Source organism: Pristiophorus japonicus, chromosome 21, assembly GCF_044704955.1.
Source record: "Pristiophorus japonicus isolate sPriJap1 chromosome 21, sPriJap1.hap1, whole genome shotgun sequence".
NCBI lineage: Eukaryota > Metazoa > Chordata > Chondrichthyes > Pristiophoridae > Pristiophorus > Pristiophorus japonicus.
The window spans coordinates 85,942,187-85,959,823 of record NC_091997.1 but is presented as its reverse complement, the minus strand read 5'-3'; the positions used below and the strand labels follow the sequence as shown (position 1 = coordinate 85,959,823).

The following is a 17,637-nucleotide window of genomic DNA, read 5'->3' as shown; positions in this document are numbered from 1 at the left end:
TCCCCCAGCCTCTCTCCCCCAGCCTCTCTCTCACCTACCCCCAGCCTCTCTCTCTTCCTCCAGCCTCTCTCTCTCCCCCCAGCCTCTCGCTCTCTCCCCCAGCCTCTCGCTCTCTCCCCCCCAGCCTCTCACTCTCTCCCCCCAGTCTTTCTCTCCCCCAGCCTCTCTCTCTCCCCCAGCCTCTCCCTCTCTCTCTCCCCAGCCTCTCTCTCTCTCCCCCAGCCTCTCTCCCCCAGCCTCTCTCTCTCCCCAGCCTCTCTCTCTCCCCCAGCCTCTCCCTCTCTCTCCCCAGCCTCTCACTCTCTCCCCCAGCCTCTCTCCCCCAGCCTCTCTCTCTCCCCCAGCCTCTCCCTCTCTCCCCCCAGCCTCTCGCACTCCCCCCAGCCTCTCGCTCTCTCCCCCCAGTCTTTCTCTCCCCCAGCCTCTCTCTCTCTCCCCCAGCCTCTCCCTCTCTCTCCCCAGCCTCTCTCTCTCTCCCCCAGCCTCTCTCCCCCAGCCTCTCTCTCTCCCCCAGCCTCTCTCTCTCTCCCCCAGCCTCTCTGTCACCACCCAGACTCTCTCTCTCTCTCTCGCTCTCTCTCTCTCTCTCTCTCTCTCTCTCTTTCTCTCCCCCAGCCTCTCTCCCTCTCCCTCTCTCCCCCAGCCTCTCTCTCCCCCCCGCCCCCAGCCTTTCTCTCACCCCCTCAGCCTCTCTCTCCCTCTCAGCCCCAGGCCGGTCAGGGGGAGAGGGTCCTGGAGTGGGGAGTGGGGAGAGGGCCGAGGCCTGAACAGGCGAAGAGAGTCAGAGCCTCAGGTCCTGCTTCTCGGCATCAAATGGAGGAAATGATTTGGGCCGGGGGCGGAGCTGGACAGGGGCGGGGCTTGTCGCATGTCTGTCAAAAAAAGTGCAGTACAAATAGTTAGATCTTTTTATTATATAAATTATTAGTTGCATTAACACAGTAGTCCACGAGGTGGATCATAGTCCACCAGATGGAGCTCTATTGCACTTTTGATTTGAAGAAACGTGGCAATATAGAAAAAGTATCTCCAGTAACTGCTCGGCAGTCTTGTGCGACCTTAGATTTACAGCATCATGTATTATTCACAGTGATTCATGGATCATTGATTCCATTGATGAATTGTACAATGTGAATCACTCAATCAGAACCGTCGCAGAGTGACTTCAAATCAGGATGTGAGGGGAGGGGGGGAGATTTTTGTGGAATTTTAGTCCTATTCACGCCATAGCACAAAATCACCCAGAATATAGTCAGCGACTGTATGTGGTTTAGAGGAGATTAATTCCGTGGTTTGGTCTCTGGGGTCCACGGGACAATCAGGTTCAGAGATTAGCAAGGCCAATTGTCAAAGTTCACACCTCTCAGTGGTTGGATTCACCATTTTAAGAATGGACAAGGGAAATTCTGCAGTGAGACTAAGTGGTCGTAGAGAGGTCTGCAAGTTGGGTCCTTATTTCACCCGAAGTTTGTAAAGTAACAGAAAGGCAGGCATAAAGGGAGTGAAAATTGCTTAAAAATGTATCTAAATAATTAGTAATTTAAAGCACATGAGGAGAGACTTTTGGCACATTATCGCCCATTTAGTGCCCATATAAGAGCTGAGATTCAGGCTATCGCCCATATTTGCTGAAAAGTGGAAACTAGCGCCCGATTACAGACTATTTATCGCCGGCCCAACTTTCAGCACTGCTGAATGAGCTGCATCGCCCAGCCTACTTTTTAAAAAAAATGACGTCATCCTTGTGCAAGGCCGAGAATAATGCTTATAATGGAAACTAGCGCCCGATTATGGCCCAGATTATCTCCAAGCGCCACTTTCGTGATTTCACCCATAATTTGCCCAAAAATAGGCTGAAGAAAGACTGCAATAACTCGGGGAGGATCTGCAGTAAAAGGCTGTCAGGAGAATCAATGTGATTTTAAGGGCTTTTTTGACTCTTGCCAATCATCTAATCACTTTGTATTTGTTGAGGACAAATTAAGGGCATTTATAGCAATTTATAGTGATGGGGCCTGTAATTTCTCAACCAGTATTGATCACTAATCACATGCTGCAGAATAGAGATGGGGGAATAAAATGAAAAAAACTTACATACAAGTACGTTGCTGTAATGTCAGGGTTAATATTAATCATGTATTTTTCCCCCTCTGGTCCACAGTACAAGTAGAAGCAGAACTAGGGTACGTCATCCCACGAGGAAGGAAATGGAGTTAATCTCAGTTAGCTGATAGACTTTATTTTATAAAGCAACAGGGGCTAGAATAAAAGAAAGGTTCGATAATGTTATTGATGGGGACCAGGTCCCCTGTTCTCTCTGTCAACCCCCAATGAAAAAGTTATTTACCTGAAAAAAACCGCGCATACGCAGTACGGCCGTTGCTATAGACGCCAGCCTTGCATGACTAAATACATCGCTAAGGCCAATTTCACATCGCTAAGGCTATCGCCCAAATTAAAAAGACGAAACAAGTGGTTTTTAAAATGGGCGATATTCCAGCAATCCTGAAATATAAAAAAAGCACTAAGGCTGGAAATATCGCCACAGTGGAAAGTCTAGCCCTATAGTATTGCAGGCAGTGGATATATGGGTTGATATTTTTTCAATGATTTCTCTCAATAATGGCATTCTTATCTGAGAGGCCAATGTGCCTGGGCCAACACAGAACCAACAGGGTCTACATCAGGTGGAGAAGGGCTTGGCTGTATGAAACCAAACCTTTTCTACTGCCTCTTTGCCCAGCCCCCAGAGTTGGTGTAAACGCCTCCAACCATTTCGTTCTGTGGTCAGAAGGTACTCTTCATGTTCTGGGTATAGCAGAATATTGTATCTTGCCATAACCAGCGTTTGAGAAAACCTGCAAAGAACCAGCAAAAACACAGCATCTCGCTCCTCGGGGGATAAAGGGCTCACACTCTCGAAGCCTGCGAGAACATGGCCCCCAACATTTATGGGATCCTTGCTCACAAGCATCAAGTGCATGATGGATATGGCCACATATAGACTAACTATTATATATGTGGACTTGTATTTACTCTGTACAGCCACAAGAGGGCTCATCCCCTGGAGTCCCAAGGGATCCCATAATCCCTTGGGAGCACAGGTATTTAAGGAGACTTCACAGGTTGGAGAGGCACTCTGGAGACCTGCAATAAAAGACTACGGTCACACTTTACTTTGAGCTCACAATGTTCAGTCTGAATCTTTCTCCTTACACAACCACTGGCGACGAGATTCAGATAGCGAACCCAAAGATACAAAGAACAGTGGGCATCCTGGAGAAATTTTCGGAGGGAGATGATTGGGAAACTTTTTTGGAGCAACTTGACTAATACTTCGTTGCCAACGAGCTAGATGGGGAAGAGAGCACTGCCAAACGAAGGGCGATCCTCCTCACCGTCTGTGGGTCACCAACATATGGCCTCAGGAAGAATCTTCTCAATCCAGCGAAACCCACGGAGAAATTGTACGACGATTTGTGCACACTGGTCCGAGAGCATTTGTACCCGAAGGAAAGCGTTCTGATGGCGAGGTACCGGTTCTACACCTACAAAAAGTCTGAAGGCCAGGAAACATAGAAACATAGAAAATAGGTGCAGGAGTAGGCCATTCGGTCCTTCGAGCCTGCACCGCCATTCAATAAGATCATGGCTGATCATTCCCTCAGTACCCCTTTCCTGCTTTCTCTCTATACCCCTTGATTCCTTTAGCCGTAAGGGCCATATCTAACTCCCTCTTGAAATATATCCAATGAACTGACATCAACAACTCTCTGCGGCAGGAAATTCCACAGGTTAACAACTCTCTGAGTGAAGCAGTTTCTCTTCATCTCAGTCCTAAATGGCCTACCCCTTATCCTAAGACTATGTCCCCTGGTTCTGGACTTCCCCAACATCGGGAACATTCTTCCCGCGTCTAACCTGTCCAGTCCCGTCAGAATCTTATACGTTTCTATGAGATCCCCTCTCATCCTTCTAAATTCCAGTGTATAAAGGCCCAGTTGATCCAGTCTCTCCTCATATGTCAGTCCAGCCATCCCTGGAATCAGTCTGGTGAACCTTCGCTGCACTCCCTCAATAGCAAGATCGTCCTTCCTCTGATTGAGAGACCAAAACTGAACACAATATTCCAGGTGAGGTCTCACCAAGGCCCTGTACAACTGCAGTAAGACCTCCCTGCTCCTAAACTCAAATCCCCTAGCTATGAAGGCCAACATATCATTTGCCTTCTTCACTGCCTGCTGTACCTGCATGCCAACTTTCAATGACTGATGAACCATGACACCCAGGTCTCATTGCACCTCCCCTTTTCCTAATCTGCCGCCATTCAGATAATATTCGGCCTTCGTGTTTTTGCCCCCAAAATGGATAACCTCACATTTATCCACATTATACTGCATCTGCCATACATTTGTCCACTCACCTAATCTGTCCAAGTCACCCTGCAGCCTCTTAGCATCCTCCCACAGTTCACACCGCCACCCAGTTTAGTGTCATCTGCAAACTTGGCAATATTACACTCAATTCCTTCATCTAAATCGTTAATGTATATTGTAAAGGGCTGGGGTCCCAGCACTGAGCCCTGCTGCACTCCATTAGTCTGCCTGCCATTCTGAAAAGGACCCGTTTATCCCGACTCTCTGCTTCCTGTCTGCCAACCAGTTCTCTATCCATGTCAGTACATTACCCCCAATACCATGTGCTTTGATTTTGCACACCAATCTCTTGTGCAGGACCTTGTCAAAACCTTTTGAAAGTCCAAATACACTACATCCACTGGTTCTACCTTGTCCACTCTGCTAGTTACATCCTCAAAAAATTCCAGAAGATTTGTCAAGCATGATTTCCCTTTCATAAATTCATGCTGACTTGGACCGATCTTGTCATTGCATTCCAAATGCGTTGCTATTTCATCCTTAATGATTGATTCCAACATTTTCCCCACTACTGATGTCAGGCTAATCGGTCTATAATTACCTGTTTTCTATCTCCCTCCTTTTTAAAAAAGTGGTGTTACATTAGCTACCCTCCCGTCCATAGGAACTGATCCAGAGTCGATCGACTGTTGGAAAATGACCACCAATGCATCCACTATTTCTAGGGCCACTTCCTTAAGTACTCTGGGATGCAGACAATCAGGCCCCGGGGATTTATCGGCCTTGAATCCCATCAATTTCCCGAACACAATTTCCCGCCTAATAAGGATATCCTTCAGTTCCTCCTTCTCACTAGACCCACTGTCCCCTAGTACATTCGGAAGGTTATTTGTGTCTTTCTTTGTGAAGACAGAACCAAAGTATTTGTTCAATTGGTCTGCCATTTCTTTGTTCCCCATTATAAATTCACCTGATTCTGACTGCAAGGGACCTACGTTGGTCTTCACTAATCTTTTTCTCTTCACACATCTGTAGAAGCTTTTGCAGTCAGTTTTTATATTCCCTGCAAGCTTCCTCTCGTACTCTATTTTCCACCTCTTAATTAAACCCTTAGTCCTCATTTGTTGAATTCTAAATTTCTCTATTCCTCAGGCTTGTTGCTTTTTCTAGCCAATTTATATGCCTCTTCCTTGGTTTTAACACTATCCTTAATTTCCCTTGTTAGCCACGGTTGAGCCACCTTCCCCGTTTTATTTTTACTCCCGACAGGGATGTACAATTGCTGAAGTTCATCCATGTGATCTTTAAATGTTTTCCATTGCTTATCCACCATCAACGCTTTAAGTATCCTTTGCCAGTCTATTCTAGCCAATTCATGCCTCATACCGTCGTAGTTACCTTTCCTTAAGTTCAGGACCCTAGTTTCCGAATTAACTGTGTCACTCTCCATCTTAATGAAGAATTTTACCATATTATGGTCACTCTTCCCCAAGAGGCCTTGCACAACAAGATTGCTAATTAGTCCCTTCTCATTACACATCACCCAGTCTAGGATGGTGAGCTCTCGAGTTGATTCTCGACATATTGGTCGAGAAAACCATCCCTAATAGACTCCAGGAAATCCTCCTCCACCGCATTGCTACCAGTTTGTTTAGCCCAATCAATATGTAGATTAAAGTTGCCCATGATAACTGCTGTACCTTTATTGCACACATCCCTTATTTCTTGTTTGATGCTGTCCCCAACCTCACTACTACTGTTTGGTGGTCTGTACACAACTCCCACTAGCGTTTTCTGCCCTTTGGTATTCCGCAGCTTCACCCATACCGATTCCACATAATCCAGGCTAATGTCCCTCCTTACTATTGCGTTAATTTCCTCTTTAACCAGCAACGCCACCCTGCCTCCTTTTCCTCTCTGTCTATCCTTCCGAAATGTTGAATACCCCTGGATGTTGAGTTCCCAGCCTTGGTCACCCTGGAGCCATGTCTCCGTGATGCCAATTACATCATATCCGTTAACTGCTATCTGCGCAGTTAATTCGTCCACGTTATTGCGAATACTCCTCGAATTGAGGCACAGAGCCATCAGGCTTGTCTTTCTAACACACTTTGCCCCTTTAGAATTTTGCTGTAATGTGGCCCTTTTTGATTTTTGCCTTGGGTTTTTCTGCCCTCCACTTTTACCATTCTCCTTTCTATCTTTTGCTTCTGCCTCCATTTTATTTCCCTCTGGCTCCCTGCATAGGTTCCCATCCCCCTGCCATATTAGTTTAACTCCTCCCCAACAGCACTCGCAAACACTCCCCCTAGGACATTGGTTCCGGTCCTGCCCAGGTGCAGACCGTCTGGTCCCACCTCCCCCAGAACCGGTTCCAATGCCCCAGGAATTTGAATCCCTCCCTGCTGCACCACTCCTGAAGCCACGTATTCATCTGAGCTATCCTGCGATTCCTACTCTGACTAGCACGTGGCACTGGTAGCAATCCTGAGATTACTACTTTTGAGGTCCTACTTTTTAATTTAGTTCCTAGCTCCCTAAATTCGTCTCGTAGGACCTCATCCCATTTTTCTACCTATGTCGTTGGTACCTATATGCACCACGACAACTGGCTGTTCACCCTCCCTTTTCAGAATGTCCTGCACCCGCTCCGAGACATCCTTGACCCGTGCACCAGGGAGGCAACATACCATCCTGGAGTCTCGGTTGTGGCTGCAGAAACGTCTATCTATTCCCCTTACAATTGAATCCCCTATCACTATAGCTCTCCCACTCTTTTTCCTGCCCTCCTGTGCAGCAGAGCCACCCACAGTGCCATGAACTTGGCTGCTGCTGCCCTCCCCTGATGAGTCATCCCCCCCAACAGTACCCAAAGCGATGTATCTGTTTTGCAGGGGGATGACCGCAGGGGACCCCTGCACTACCTTCCTTGCACTGCTCTTCCTGTTGGTCACCCATCCCCTATCTAGCTGTGTACCCTTTACCTGCGGTAAGACCAACTCACTAAACATGCTATTCTCGTCATTCTCAGCAATGTGGATGCTCCAGAGTGAATCCACCCACAGCTCCAGTGCTGCAATGCGGTCCGTCAGGAGCTGCAGGCGGATACACTTCCCGCACACGTAGTCGTCAGGGATACCGGAAGCGTCTCTGACTTCCCACATATTACAGGAGGAGCATAACATGTGTCCGAGCTGTCCTGCCATGACTTAACCCTTAGATTAACTTAATTTGGCAACAACAATGCTAAAGATCACTTACTGATAAAGAAAAGAAGAAAGAAAAACTGCCCACCAGTCACCAGCCAATCACTGACCCCCTTGGCTGTGACGTCACCTTTCGATTTATTTCTACTTCTTTTTTGCCTCCCCACTGCAGCTGCACCGGCTGACCTCCGACCCCTCCTCGACCTCCCGCTGCTCCGCCTCTCCGACCCCTCCTCGACCTCCCGCTGCTCCGCCTCTCTGACCCCTCCTCGACATCCCGCTGCTCCGCCTCTCCGACCCCTCCTCGACCTCCCGCTGCTCCGCCTCTCCGACCCCTCTTCGACCTCCCGCTGCTCCGCCTCTCCGACCCCTCCTCGACCTGCCGCTGCTCCGCCTCTCCGACCCCTCCTCGACCTCCCGCTGCTCCGCCTCTCCAACCCCTCCTCGACCTCCCGCTGCTCCGCCTCTCTCTCACCCCTCCTCGACCTCCCGCTGCTCCGCCTCTCCGACCCCTCCTTGACCTCCCGCTGCTCCGCCTCTCCGAAGCCCTCCTCGACCTCCCGCTGCTCCGCCTCTCCGATGCCTCCTCGACCTCCCGCTGGCGCCTCCTGACTGATGGGCCTTTTGTAGGCCTCCCGCCTCTGCTGCTCCACCTATCCAACGCCTCCTCGACCTCCCGCTGAGTGGCGAGTTATGTCGCCGAGCTAAGACACTTTGCAGGACATTGCGAATTTGAAGGACATTTGGAGCACATGCTCAGAGACTTTTTCATATTTGGCATTGGCCACGAAACCATACTTTGCAAACTTTTGACTGTAGAGACACCAACCTTGAGTAAGGCCATAGCGATAGCCCAGGCATTCATTGCCACCAGTAATGATACGAAGCAAATCTCTCAGCTACAAGCACTGAGAACAAAGTGATGTTGTTTTTGAATCACAACGTACAGGGCAGGTCACACATGCCTGCAGCTGCACGTCCGCAGATGACTCAGAGTCCACCATCAAGGGTGGTGAATGCAAGGCCATTAACACCTTGTTGGCGCTGCGGGGGTGTTCATTGTTTCCATTCATGTCGATTCAAAGAGTACGTTTGCAAGAACTGTGGAACAATGGGACATCTCCAACGAGGGTGTGCAGGCGAGCTGCTAAGCCTGTTAAACTTGCAAACCACCATGTTGCAGAGGAGGACAGATCCACGGAGGATCACGACTAACCAGAGCCTCAGATAGAGGAGGCAGAGGTACATGGGGTGCACACATTCACCACAAATTGTCCCCCGATAATGCTGAATGTTGAACTAAATGGACTCCCGGTGTCAATGGAGCTTGACACGGGCACGAGCCAGTCCATCATGGGTAAAAAGACTTTCGAAAAATTGTGGTGCAACAAGGCCTCAAGGCCAGTCTTAACTCCAGTTCGCACGAAACTTAGAAGTTACACGAAAGAACTGATTCCTGTAATCAGCAGTGCTGCCGTAAAGGCCTCCTACAATGGAGCAGTGCACAAACTACCACTCTGGGTGGTACCGGGCGATGGTCCCACACTGCTCGGCAGGAGCTGGCTGGGAAAGATACGTTGGAACTGGGACGACGTCCGAATGCTATCGCCCACTAACGACACTTCATGTGCCCAGATCTTAAACAAATTTCCTTCGCTGTTCGAACCAGGTATCGGGAAATTCCAATGAGCAAAAGTGCAGATCCACCTAATTCCAGGGGCGCGACGCATCTATCATAAGGCGAGAGCAGTACTGTACATGATGAGAGAAAGGGTAGAGATCGAGCTAGACCGGCTGCAAAGAGAGGGCATCATTTCACCGATCGAGTTCAGTGAGTGGGCCAGTCCTATTGTTCCAGTCCTCAAGGGAGACGGCACCGTCAGAATCTGTGGCAATTACAAAGTAACTATCAATTATTTCTCCCTGCAGGACCAATACCCACTACCAAAGGCCGACGACCTCTTTGCAACGCTGGCGGGAAGAAAGAAGTTCACGAAGCTGTACCTGACTTCAGTCTACATGATGCAAGAACTGGAGGAATCATCGAGGGCCCTCACCTGCATCAACACATACAAGGGTCTTTTTGTTTATAACAGATGCCCGTTTGGAATCCGATCAGCGGCGGCAATATTCCAGCGAAACATGGAAAGTTTACTGAAGTTGGTCCCACATACCGTGGTCTTCCAGGACGATATCTTGGTCACAGGTCGGAACACAGTCGAGCACCTGCAGAACCTGGAGGAGGTTTATAGTCGACTCAACCATGTGGGGCTCAGGTTAAAATGCTCGAAGTGCGTTTTCCTGGTGCCTGAAGTGGAGTTCTTGGGAAGGAGATTTGCGGCGGACAGCATCAGGCTCACCAACGTGAAGACGGAGGCAATCGACAACGCACCGAGGCCACAGAATGTGACGGAGCTGCGGTCGTTTCTGGGACTCCTGAACTACTTTGGTAACTTCTTACCGGGTCTCAGCACCCTGCTAGAACCACTACATGTCTTCCTACAAAAAGGGGGCGAATAGGTTTGGGGCAAAAGCCAAGAAAATGCCTTTGTAAAAGCGAGAAAATTGTTATGCTCAAACAAATTGCTTGTGTTGTATGATCCATGTAAACGTTTGGTACACTCGCATGTGATGCGTCGTCATATGGCGTCGGGTGTGTGTTGCAACAAGCTAATGATTTCGGGAAACTGCAACCGGTTGCTTATGCATCCAGGAGTCTGTCTAAGGCTGAGAGAGCCTACAGCATGATTGAAAAAGAAGCGTTAGCGTATGTCTATGGGGTAAAGAAAATGCATCAATACCTGTTTGGGCTAAAATTCGAATTGGAAACTGACCATAGGCACTTATATCCCTGTTTTCCGAGAGTAAAGGGATAAATACCAACGCATCGGCCCGCATCCAGAAATGGGCGCTCACGTTGTCCGCATACACCAATGCCATCCGCCACAGGCCAGGCACAGAAAAATGCGCCGATGCTCTCAGTAGGCTGCCATTGCCCACCACGGGGGTGGAAATGGCGCAGCCCACAGATCTAGCCATGGTTATGGAAGCATTTGAGAGTGAACAATCACCCGTCACTGCCCAGCAGATCAAAACCGGGACAAGCCAGGACCCCTTATTATCTCTAGTCAAAAGCTGTGTGCTTCACGGGAGCTGGTCCAGTGTCCCAGTGGAAATGCAGGAAGAGATAAAGTCGTTTCAGTGGCGCAAAGGTGAAATGTCTATACAGACAGACTGCCTTCTGTGGGGCAATCGATTAGTGGTCCCCAAGAAGGGCAGAGACACCTTCATCAATGACCTCCACAGTACCCACCCAGGCATCATAATGATGAAAGCGATAGCCAGATCCCACGTGTGGTGGCCTGGTATCGATGTGGACTTAGAGTCCTGCGTTCACAGATGTAATACATGCTCGCAGTTCAGCAATGTACCCAGAGAGGTGCCGCTAAGTTTATGGTCTTGGCCCTCCAAACCGTGGTCTAGGGTACATGTCGGCTATGCAGGCCCGTTCTTGGGTAAAATGTTCCTTGTGGTTGTAGACGCATACTCCAAGTGGATTGAATGTGAGATAATGTCGGCTAGCACGTCCGCTGCCACTACTGAAAGCCTTCGGGCCATGTTTGCCACACACGGCTTACCCGATGTCCTGGTGAGCGACAACGGGCCATGTTTTACCAGTGCTGAGTTCAATAATTCATGACCCGTAACGGGATCAAAGATGTCATATCTGCCCCGTTTAAACCAGCGTCCAATGGTCAGGCAGAGAGAGCAGTGCAAACTATCAAGCAAGGCTCGAAGAGGGTAACTGAAAGCTCACTGCAGACTCGCCTATCACGAGTCCTGCTTAGCTACTGCACGAGACCACACTCACTCACTGGGATCGCACCTACAGAACTGCTCATGAAAAGAGCACGTAAGACAAGGCTCTCGTTAGTTCACCCTGATCTACATGAACAGGTAGAGAACAGGCGGCTTCAACAAAGTGCATACCATGAAATCGCAAATGTGTCACGCGAAATTGAAATCAATGATCTTGTATTTGTATTAAATTATTGACAAGGTCACTGTCGTGGCCAAAGAGGGGAGCAGGGTGTTTCGGGGTCAAACTTTCAAATGGACTCATTCACCGGAAACACTAGGACCAAATCAAACTTAGATTCACGGACTGCCCTGAGCAACCCAACTTGGACCCTACCTTTTTTGATCCCCCAACATACACACCAGTGGCAACCGGCACCACGGTTGACCACGAAGCAAAACCCATCATCCACAGCAGTCCGGCAGAGCTCAACACATCAGGTAGCCCAGTGAGACCAGCTGCACAGCAGCCCAGCGAGGGCCCAACAAATGATTCAACAACACCAGCTTTTACACCGAGACGATCAACCAGAGCAAGAAGGGCACCAGATCGACTCACATTGTAAATAGTTACACTATTGACTTTGGCGGAGGGGGGGGGGGGGAGTGTTGTTATATATGTGGACTTGTATTTACTCTGTACAGCCACCAGAGGGCTCATCCCCTGGAGTCCCAAGGGATCCCATAATCCCTTGGGAGCACAGGTATTTAAGGAAGCTTCACAGGTTGGAGAGGCACTCTGGAGATCTGTAATAAAAGACTACGGTCACACTTTATTTTGAGCTCACAATGTTCATTCGGACTCTTTCTCCATACACAACAATAGCCATAGCTCATGTCACTGAAACCCAGTATACCAGATATATCAAACGCCTGCTGTGGGCGAGTCGGGTTGGATGGATCAGCTGAAGAATGAACAGGCTGCACTAGAATGTTGGTATGACTGAAGTCCCCGTGATTAATGCCTGTTAAAGACACAAACATTGCAATGTTTTATCATCCATAACTGAAGACAACGCTTAAATTATAACTTAATATGTAGCTCTATTGAAAGTCTTGTTATATAGCACGTGCTTCTCAAAGCATCACACTTGCTTTGTCACACCTTCGCAGTCACACTTTACCGTATTGCCTGACTCACTGTCAGCAATGCCACGGGAGGTCGGCTGGAAATACATTGAATCCCTTGGGCCTGCAATTCCGATGGGGAGCTGGGGCAGAGGTTAAGTGGGACCCCCGCACCGGAGGGGGAAGGGGAGGCAATCTGGGGCAAAATCTACATCTTCCCAGATTCCACCCTGTTTAAAATGGCCCGAATTCCAGGTGGAGGGAGTTCGTCAAAGGTGCTATATAAATGAAAGCCTATCCTTTCTTTCAGTTTTTCTTTCTTTTCTCTCTTTCCTTTCTTTTCGTTCTTTCTTTCTTCTCTTGCCTTCGCTCGGCCTCACACGGAAAGTATTACGATCTGTCGGGTTAGAAATGGTGACACCAAAAGGGACGTTACCGTTTGGGCCGCCCATTATGCACCTGGCCCGATATTGGATTCCATTGATTACAGTAGATGTGAATATCGAGCGGGCGGGTAACTGACGGCCCACTGGTAGCGCCCCGGTTGCATTACCGCCCAGGGTCAATCTCTACCCTGTGGGCTTCAGGGCCACAAGAGCTGGACACTTACTTTTCCGAAACTTGCTAAGATTTGGAAGTATCTTCTCCCTGAATTGCTGAATAATTTTCTCCACAACTCGATGATTGTGCCCTGCTCCACTGCATACAGGTACTCATCCAGCATGTGGGTGTTTGAAAGATTCCAGAGGAAATCTTCTCGCTGCAGACTCCTCAGGGTAGGGTGCTGGAATTCCTAACAATTGGACAAATCCACTACTTTCTCCCCACCAATATATCAATCAGGCTGTGTGGTGTCAAAAACTCCTGTGGATTTGTTGTGGAATTCTGTACAATTCAGCATCAACAGGTCCAAGTTCAGGTCCTGACAAAGTTCATTTTAGATCTAGGAGACAGGAAACAATGAGGCTGGACCAAAATAGACACCTGTCTGCACGGTAGATAAAGGGAAAACTGAGGGAAACTCAGTCTACACGGCGAGGGAGTCGTTACAGATGTTCCCCACCCAACATCAGCATGGAAAATACTTACTATAGGACACTAAACCACCTGGGATCAGACTCCATTCCCGACTGGAGCCACCATCTTTTGGGTGGTCCATTCTCCCAGTTAGCTATCGTCTATTGGGTTGTCCCATCTCCCAATGGGCCATTGTGTATTGAGTGACCCCTTCTCCCATTGAGCCACCATCTATTGGATGGTCTCTTCTCCCATGGGTCATTCTGTATTGGATGTTCCCTACTCCCTACTCCCAATGTCAGCTCAAGAACAACAAGGCATCAGGAGCAGATGGAATCCCCGCTGAGGCACTAAAGTACAGCGGAGAGACACTATTGGCACAAAATGCATGACCTCATCTCTCTCATCTGGAAGGAGGAGAGCCTGCCGGGAGATCTCAGAGATGCCATAATCGTGACCATCTTCAAAAAAGGGGACAAGTCCGACTGTGGCAACTGCAGAGGAATCTCCCTACTGTTGACCACTGGGAAAGTCATCGCTAAAATCCTCAACTGTCTGCTCCCTGTGGCTGAAGACCTCCTCCCAGATCAAAATGCGGATTCCGTCCACTACGGGGCAAAAGAGACATGATCTTCACTGCGCGACAACTATAAGAGAAATGCAGGGAACAGCACCAAACCTTGTACATGGCCTTCCTTCACGGCAAGCGACCCCAGGTGGGCAGAGGAAACATCTCAAGGACACCCTCAAAGCCTCCTTGATAAAGTGCAACATCCCTACTGGCACCTGGGAATCCCTGGTCCAAGACTGCTTTAAGTGGAGAGAGAGCATCTGGGATGGCGCTGAAAGTCGAGTCTCGTCGCCGAGAGCATGCGCAGGCAGCAGAAGGAGCGTGCGGCAAACCAGACTCCCCGCCCACCCTTTCCTTCAACACTGTCTGACCCACCTGTGACAGAGACTGTAATTCCCGTATTGGACTGTATAGTCACCTGAGAACTCACTTTTAGAGTGGAAGCAAGTCTTCCTCGATTTTGAGGGACTACCTATGATGATGGCAGTTATCATACCTATGCCTGTGATGATGACTCCCAATGGGCCATCATGTATTGGGTGGTCCCTTCTCTCAATGTGCCACTATCTTATTGGATGGCTGCTTCTCCTACTATGGCCATTGTGTGTCACGTGAAACCTTCTCCCAATGGGCCAAGGACGTTACACAGCACAATAAAAGAAGATCTTCCATATTGCCCTGGCTGTAGTCACCAACCACAGCTGTGAGTTAGAGGAAAATGCTGCATGTGTGGGATATCTGGCCTCTTTCCACATTTATTTTTTGGAAACAAAAAAGATAAGTTTGTTATGACCAGAGGTCCCCAAAATCCAACTGTTGGTGATATCAGACTTTCTGCTGTTTCATGCTTGGAATCATCATCATCAAAGGCAGTCCCTCGAAATCGAGATTTGCTTCCACTCCAAAAGTGAGTTCTTAGGTGACTGAACAGTCCAATATGGGAATTACAATCTCTGTCACAGATGGGGTGGGTGGGACTGGCTTGCTGCACGCTCCTTCCGCTGCCTGCGCTTATTTTCTGCATGCTCTCAGCGATGAGACTCAAGGTTCTCAGCGCCCTCCCAGATGCACTTGCTCCACTTGGGGCGGTCTTTGGCCAGGGACTCCCAGGTGTCGGTGGGGATGTTGCACTTTATCAAGGAGGCATTGAGGGTGTCCTTGTAACATTTCCTCTGCCCACCTGGGGCCCGCCTGCCGAATAGGAGTTCCGAGTAGAGCGCTTGTCTTGGGAGTCTTGTGTCAGGCATGCGAACAATGTGGCCCGCCCAACGGAGCTGGTCGAGTGTGGAATCATTCCTGTGATGCCTACAGATTATATATAATGAGGAAAGCTTTTCAAACAATCCCTTCATAATGTATTTTGTGGTGTCAGACTACGAAGCTTCAGAGCAAGTCTGATTTGTTACAACAGGAGGGGGCTTTACTGTGAACTACAGACAGAGATTGATTTACATCGCAGTTTCCATGTGTGCCATGCACGGCCATTTTAAAGGACAAATTTTGAGGAAGAATACATGGACTTACTTCAAGAGCCTGGAGCAAGTGCTCGGCCAGCTTTGTACAAGGTCTGCGGGCCTGCAGAGACTTCGGCCAATGGAGTTCCAGGAAGGTAGGTCAGTAACTGGACCAGGTGGACTTTATGGTCTTCCCCACAATCTCTAAAGGGTAAGAGCACACAGAATGCTTGCTCAATTAGTTAGCTTAATCTTTCGGAAGCTAAACGATATAAATAGATACTGGTTTCTAATTAGTTATAATGTTTGCAGGGATTTATACAAATATGGACACTTATAAAAAGTTTCAAATTTTTAAAGGGCTGTGTGATTGGTCAACTGTAACCAATGTACAGTAACAAAAACAACAACAACTTGAATTTATATAGCGCCTTTAATGTAGTGAAACGTCCCAAGACGCTTCACAGGAGTATTATGCGATAAAAATTTGACACCGAGCCGCATAATTAGAAATTAGCGCAGGGAAGAGGTAGGTTTTAAGGAGTGTCTTGAAGGAGGAAAGTGAGGTAGAGAGGTGGAGAGTTTTAGGCAGGGAGTTCCAGAGCTTGGGGCCCAGGCAACAGAAGGCACAGCCACCAATGGTTGAGCGATTACAATCAGGGATGCTCAGGATGGCAGAATTAGAGGAGCGCAGACATCTCGGGGGATTGTGGGGCTGAAGGAGATTACAGAGATATGGAGGGGCGAGACCATGGAGGGATTTAGAAATAAGGAAGACAATTTTGAAATCGAGGCGTTGTTTAACCGGAAGCCAATGTAGGTCAGCGAGCACAGGGGTGATAGGTGAGCGGGACTTGGTGCAAGTTAAAACACGCAGCCGAGTTTTGGGTCACCTCTAGTTTACGTAGGGTAGAATGTGGGAGACCAGTCAGGCGTGCGTTGGAGTAGTCAAGTCTAGAGGTAACATGGATGAGGGTTTCAGCAGCGGATGAGCTGAGGCAAGGGCGGAGATGGACGTTGTTATGGAGCAGGAAATAGGCGGCCTTAATTATGCTGCGGATATGTGGTCGATAGCTCATTTCAGGGTCAGATATGACACCAAGGTTGCAAAGTCTGGTTCAGTATCAGACAGGAATTAGAGAGAGGGATTGAGCCAGTGTCCAGGGAATGGAGTTTGTTGCAGGAACCGAGAACAATGGCTTTGATCTTCCCAATATTCAGTAAACAATAAATGATACTCACCAATCGTCTCCAGTGACATAGTTCTGCCTTCAATGGTTGGTATTGGAGTGGGAGAAGGAAAACCTTTCTTGTTCAAAAATATCATAATTCGTGTTTGCCCTTCAAACAAATCGACATCTTGGCTATTGGCAGTGTTCATCACTTTGAGGACATAGCTCTTGCTGCGATCTCCGCTCCCTGGGTCTCAGACACCTGGATGTGGAAGTTCTGGTCATCATAACTGGGCATTGATTGGACACTGGAGACCTTCAGACCATACAATCGTCCAACCAGCTCACCAGCCTGGGCTTCACAAAGTGAGGGTTTGATTAGAGCAGGTCTCTCTGTGGAAGCTGTAATGTCTGTAAGCTTGTAATGCTTGTAGCTCCACACTGTGGATGTGAACGTATTGTGTACTGCAACTGTATAGTTATTCATTAAACAGAACAGGCTTTCAGGGAGTTGCGAGAGAGCAGCCTGCATGTTAGGAAGCTGTGTGTGGTGCTCTGTGAAGATATCACATTTGGCGATCGAGGATGAGATTTTTCAGATGTTTAAAGCTTAAATTTTGTTGGTGAAGGATTCAGCCAGCCGACAGAGAGACTTTGGAAGTTTCTGTCTTGGAAAAAAAAGCTACAAAATCCGAGGTAAAAATACAGCACACGGGGTGAACTGCTAGAGAATTAAAATGGCAAGTGTAATCGGATATTTGGGTGAATATAGACACAACCGGGAACGTTTTAAAGCGTATGTGGATCAGCTAGAAATGTATTTCATTGCAAATAACACAATCGAAGTTCCAGACAATGCAGTCCAGAACCGGACTGTGTTGGAACGTAAGGCCTATAAAAAGCGTACTTGTGCAG

The 17,637-nt window shown here is 48.4% G+C and overlaps 1 pseudogene; it reads right to left on the bottom strand.

The window, feature by feature from the left end:
- Positions 1 to 2,683: 2,683 nt before the first annotated feature.
- LOC139233566 (hydroxylysine kinase-like) lies at positions 2,684 to 17,254 on the bottom strand (annotated as a pseudogene).
- Positions 17,255 to 17,637: the final 383 nt, after the last annotated feature.